The sequence below is a fragment of the Myripristis murdjan genome, chromosome 18 (genome assembly GCF_902150065.1).
Source record: "Myripristis murdjan chromosome 18, fMyrMur1.1, whole genome shotgun sequence".
In the NCBI taxonomy this organism is placed as follows: domain Eukaryota; kingdom Metazoa; phylum Chordata; class Actinopteri; order Holocentriformes; family Holocentridae; genus Myripristis; species Myripristis murdjan.
Genome location: NC_043997.1, coordinates 2,058,047 through 2,064,046, shown reverse-complemented (window position 1 = coordinate 2,064,046; position 6,000 = coordinate 2,058,047). Strand labels below are relative to the sequence as shown.

Genomic DNA, 6,000 nt, shown 5'->3' with positions numbered 1-6,000 from the left:
GATCACACTGGTCAAAGAATCCGGATTTTAGGGGCAATCATGCTTGGGCGCGGATCAAACTTGGGCTCTAACAGGAGCTTCTGCTGGGGGGATTGTAGCTCTAAAACTTCTGCACTTTCAAGTGGTGTTCCACATGGCTCCATTTTGGGCCCCATCTTGTTAACACTCTATTTGCTCCCTCTCGGCTCAATCTTTGAAAAATATTATATCTCTTTTCATTTTTATGCTGATGATGTGCAAATTTACTAGGGATGGTACGATACCATTTTTTCCTTGCCTATCTGATTCCGATACTAAATTCTGCCTAAAAGCCGATATCGATCCGATACCAGCGTGCTTCCACTAGTAGTAGGAGCAGCACCGTGACCACCACATGGTGTGCGCATTTGTTGTTTTCCGGCGGCGATAATTGTGTCCGTAGGAGATCCCTGTTCGGCCGCGGCTTGTGATTGGCTGAACCGGAGGTAGGGAGCATTCCGCTGTATTCACTTGGACCACGCAGAGGTGCCGAAAGTCGGGGGGACAAAGATGTACTATTCTGTGCCTATCGGTACGTAACTCAAACGGCGCTGAGTCAGCTCAATCGACCTTCGCAACACTCGGCCCGGCGACTCGCTCGCTCGGCGGGGCCTCAAGTGGCTCAAGGTCGCTTGAGACGGCGTGCCTCTGTCATGGTTTTGTCAATAACTATACCAAATAAGGCTATATCGGGCAATTCATAATACCAGTATCGGTATCGGTACCATCCCTACAAACGAGCACAGTTACATGTAACGGGACGTGCCGTGTGTGTCTACGGCAGCCCATAAGCAACAATTGACAATGTTGCTGGTCTCTTTCTATATATAGATATCTACCTATCTACAACTCACCTTCATAGGTAGCCTCCTGGATAAAGCAGCACATGAGAAGCAGGAGGAGTGGCATTTTACGTTGCACTGGAAACCTGAGAAGCAGAGGTGTAAAAATCACCACCATGTAAAGCAGCACAGGTCATGATGAGCTCATTTTACTCCGTGTGTTGAGGTCGGTGATAAATTATGCAGCTACATTTTGCACAAAATCCATTTCTGAAATCAGCAGTACAGCTAGAGGTCAGTCAGCAGCTGTTTCTGCACAGAATCATCCATGAGACATGAGAGAGCTGGTTTAAAAAACAAATTAAAAACTTAAAAAATGTTTTAACACCCATTCATGCTGGCAGACATAATGAAGAACAGGCACGAAACCCCAAACCCACTGTGTGGCAGGTGATGTCACCACCTGCTGTTCTGTGTGAGCAGAACCAGAGACCCTACTTTCAACCCCAACCCCAATCCTAACCCTAAACCACCACCAAAGACCAGGCACCTCAACAATTCATCAAAGCCCCAGCATCAGCCCGTGTCACTCGCCCCTCCCCATTAGCCCCAGGCTAACTCAGGCTAACTCAGGCTAACCGTCTCTCCTCTTCACACTTGCAAATTAAAACAGCCGTCACGTTCAAGTATTTACTGATTTTTTGATTTTTAAAATTAACTTAGCGTGGCCAAAAAAAAAAAAAAAAAAAAAACTGGGGTGTCGGTACCAGGCAAGTAAAGCTCACAACACACAAAGTGGCGCCCAAAAGAGAAAAAAATCAGGTGATCCGTGGTTCTGCAGGAGGTAATTGGTCTGCAGACTGACCCCTCGCCTCCTGCAGGGAGACCGGCCTGCGGGCCGACCGGCACCACAGTGGGAACAGGACCGGGTTTTTGTGCGGTGATAGCACCGACTGGCCCAAAGGCCGCCACAGTGGAAAGACGGCTAACGAATCCTCAGCCTGCTGCTAACTGCTGGCCCTGGGTCAGTGAGTACATGTGTGGACGGAGGGAGGCTAGCTAAGCCCTGAGCTCCTGCTGGCCTGGAGCTGAGGAGGGGAAGTGTGACAGGGGCTCATCCAGCTCTGGCTCACACCCCCTCAGGCCTCTTTCCATGCAGCTCTTACATCTCCAGCTCGGCTCCCAGCGGCTCCAGGTCCTGCTTCTGTTTCCCTACAAAGAGACAGAGAAGCAGACTGAGCAGAAGTGACTCAGCTCCGAGGCTTCAGAGCTCAGAGGAGTGTTTTCTCCCAGCATGAAGCCACACACAGTCAAATTATTAACTTTATCTGTATTTAGTTTATCGAGTGTCTGTGTGCTCAGGTATGACTTTGCTTCCTGAAACTCGCTCCCGCATATTTTGCTCTTGTAAACTGACATGTGGAGCTGCACACAGATATTAATGATTTTATAGATTTCTCAGATTTCACTCTTCTCTATAGAAACATTATAACTAGCTGCTACATGTTCATAGTAAAGATGAGAATGCTTTTTTCTTATGAAGTTTAAGTTTTGCTGAATTTCTTTCATAGATGTAGATTTACAAACAAGGAAATGGAACAATATTAATTTCTTGGACACAGAACAAGAAAGAAATTGTTGACATTCGTGTCTTATGTGGTTATGTCCACTTATGTGTCTTATGTGTGGACGTCTCCTTATATTATAATATTATTAGTATTATTATTAGATTATTCCTCCCAGCTTTTAATTCCTCCATCGCTCTTTATTTTGTGTTAAATGACGACTACTGCTACACACGCAGAACGCTGTGCATTGCGCAAGATAGCAACTTTAGGGATAGCGCATTAAACACTCCCACAGACACACCTCCAGGCACAAATGACGAGTCGGCATAACGGATAGCGGGTAGCGGGTGGCGCAAGATACCGTTTAGGGATAATGGAAGTTCCTAAATCCGCAATTTGCGGGTAGCGGATAGCGGGTGGCACAAGATAGGGCCCAGAGAGTCACTGACTCGGCGCTGTCCGGTGCTGAACTGCAGATTTACAATGACGGCAAATAGTTAGATTACTCATCTAAAATGTAAAAAAAAAAAAGCTACAAGCTTTAGATATAATTAACAGTACTGTAGGCTTCAATCGTCTGCTATTGCTTTTTAAATTATGTCGAGAGCGAGCGCGCTGGTGATTTCTTTAATTGTGTGTTCTGCTTCATTTCCAAAATAAAGTTTGAGCTTCTGAAATCTGATTTTTAAACAGTTCTGATGGAGCTCAATGTTTATCTGGATGATGCGGCTTCATTCCGAACAATTTTACTGTAAACCTGGACGACCCGCGACGTGTCTGGAGATAAAAAAAAAAAAAAATTCAATGTAATGTGTGTTTTGTGCGTAATTGCATACAAGGATACACACCCTCCCCTACTGAACAACACGAAGGAGACTGGAATTAGTCAGTGACTTCAGGTGTCATCTGCAGAGCCGTCATTGATATCTGTAATATTAATGTTGCATATGATGCCAGCGTGCATGGAGACACACGGGCTCAATGGAGAGCTGCGCTCCAGCTGGCTGCTGTGACAGGTCACTGACACTGTGTTTCTGCTTACAGTCAGTGATCCCTGAGATTCAGACATGAATCTAACATGTTTCACACTAGCCCGAGTTACATTAATACGTGTACTAGACATATTATATTTCCCGTTTCAGGAGTTTTTAATAATAGATTGGAGGGATGTCGGAATGGCGGTTGCCTCCCCTATTATTTTATTTTAATTTTTTTGAGTACTGTGACCCATTCAAAAGTGCCGTGACAAAAAAAATCTCATGGGCTTTATTTATTTATTTTTAAATGTGCAAAAACAGCCAAATAAACATCAACCAAATGAACAAAAACAACAAAATATCAGGATTTTTCTCATCTCAAACAGCACTGCGTACACCTTTTTGCTCTCTTCATCTTCGCTGTAAAGTGGGCTGTGATGGAAAGCACGTGATGGCATGGGTTGCACCTGTCGACACGCCCCCATGAGTTGATTGAATTACGTAGCTTAAAAACAAAATTGACCGTTAGTATTAATCGGTTAGAGTTACTGTTATCGGTTAACGGTTAAACGGTTAACCATGTGCATCCCTAGATAAATGTATAAATGAATTAATTTTATAATTTAAAAAAGAAACAAGTTTGATTGTTCATTTGAATTTATTTCTCTCTCTCTCTCTCTCTCTCTCTCACACACACAGAGGACATCACTGACAGTCTGACCCGTCCTGCTCACTACAGAGCTTTGACCACTCGGTCACAACAAAACCCTCCCGTCTTACAGCAGCTTCCCACTGCCTCCTCAAGCCTGTATCACTGGGAAACCATATAGTCCAGTAATTTTAGGCCAAAATTGGGGTCAACCTAGGACAAATTGCAAGAGAAGGAGACTCAACTGATTCTGTATCCTCAGTTTGTCCTGAGTGAGGGGAAAAAAGTCCCAAGGAATCCCATTGGTGGAAAGTTTTGAAAATCACCTATTTATGACCACAAATTACCAAAAAACAGTTTTTAACACACAGGGGAAAGGGGTTCAACATTTTACTTTCAGATATCACCTTTTATAGTAAGCTTTTAATTCACTGTTTAAATATCTGCTCTGGCATTTATTCCTTATATTCCTTATTAGCGCATATCAAATCAGATAATGTGTGATATGCATGTGTAAACAGAATAATTCAAAGAACTTGTAATTGACTTTTTTTCTTGTCTTTGTGTGTGTAATCACCTTGTGAATTTTTATAGTGATATCTGAAAGTAAAATGTTGAACCCCTTTCCCCTGTGTGTTAAAAACAGTGTTTTTTGGTAATATGTGGTCATAAATAGGTGATTTTCAAAACTTTCCACCAATAGGATTCCTTAGGTTTTTTCCCCTCACTCAGGACAAACTGAGGATACAGAATCAGTTGAGTTTGCTTCTCTTGCAATTTGTCCTACGTTTTTTTCATAAAATGACTGGACTAATATTGAGTCTGTGTTGGTGACGTCTAGTTAGCCAGTTAGCTAGCGGCTAACGTTAGCTACACTGACATGTCTGCCAGCAGGACGTCGCGTCGGGTAAAAATGTCTCATTTTTAGCCGGTCAGACGGAACCTCCGACAGACAGACCTCCGAGCCGCCTGTCCGCCGAGCCAGCCTCTTTAAATCACATCACACGGCTGCGAATCACGACCCAGAGACACGATTTTATTCACCGAAAACTGCGACACATGCGCACAGCTACAGCAGCGAAATCACAGTTAGAGTTCACCTTAAACTAGTTAAATCACACAGGAGACTGACTGTGTAAACTGACCTTGTGGTTTGGTGGCTCCGCGGTGACAGGCTGCTCAAATCTCGACAAACCGAACAGCTGAAAACTTTGTGTGACTTTTCTGTTCCCTTCAAGCGTCGCGCTCTTCCTGTTCTTCCTGTTCTCCCTCTTCTTCTTCTTTGGTGTTTAACGGCAGCTGGCATCCGATTTGTTGCGTTGCTGCAACATTACATTACATTAAATTCTGTTTATGAGTCCAGTTTCTTTCAAAAACTTAAAAAGTCTACTTTTTCCCCTCCCAAGTGATCCTATTTCCAAGATTTCTTTCACTGATACCTCTGCCATTCCCATATTTCTGAATTCTGAAGTTAGCTCCTGTCTTTCCCTGGTATATTTATTGCAGTCTATTAGAACATGTTGTACTGTCTCTGGCTGTTGGCACTCTTGACATAATCCATTGTGATGTTTTCCTAAAATGAAGAGAGTATTATTGAAGTGGGTATGACCAATTCTCATCCTAATAAAAGAAACTTCTTCCTTGCTTTTCCATCCTCTTCTTCTACAAGTGTCGTGCTCTTCCTGTCCTCCCGCTTCTTCTTCTTCTTTTTTTTTTTTTTTTTTTTTTTTTTTAAATTTCCGGCAGCTTAGACACAGCAAAGTGTGTTACTGCCCTCCTCTGGTGTCTTGTTTAACTAGATCTTCCCATACTCTCCAGTATGATGCAGGGACTGCAGTGCTGCCTTGGAAATCATTTGGTGGCTCTCATTGTGGCCCAATAAAGTACAAATAAGGGCTCCCGCTTCTCAGGGATGGTCCCATGAGCTGCGTCATGGATCATGGTGCTCACAGAGTAATTCCACCTGTCCACTGAGGCCTCACTATCAACCTCTCCTACTAAGCTTG

General features: G+C 43.6%; 1 long non-coding RNA gene across 1 annotated transcript; it reads right to left on the bottom strand.

Moving 5' to 3' along the window:
• Nucleotides 1-871: 871 nt before the first annotated feature.
• Nucleotides 872-5,246, bottom strand: LOC115376742 (uncharacterized). The gene is made up of 3 exons (XR_003929834.1): nt 5,140-5,246; nt 1,967-2,012; nt 872-946 (listed from the first exon to the last, which is right to left on the bottom strand). It is a non-coding gene; the product is annotated as an uncharacterized LOC115376742 (long non-coding RNA).
• Between the last annotated feature and the right edge of the window lie 754 nt (nt 5,247-6,000).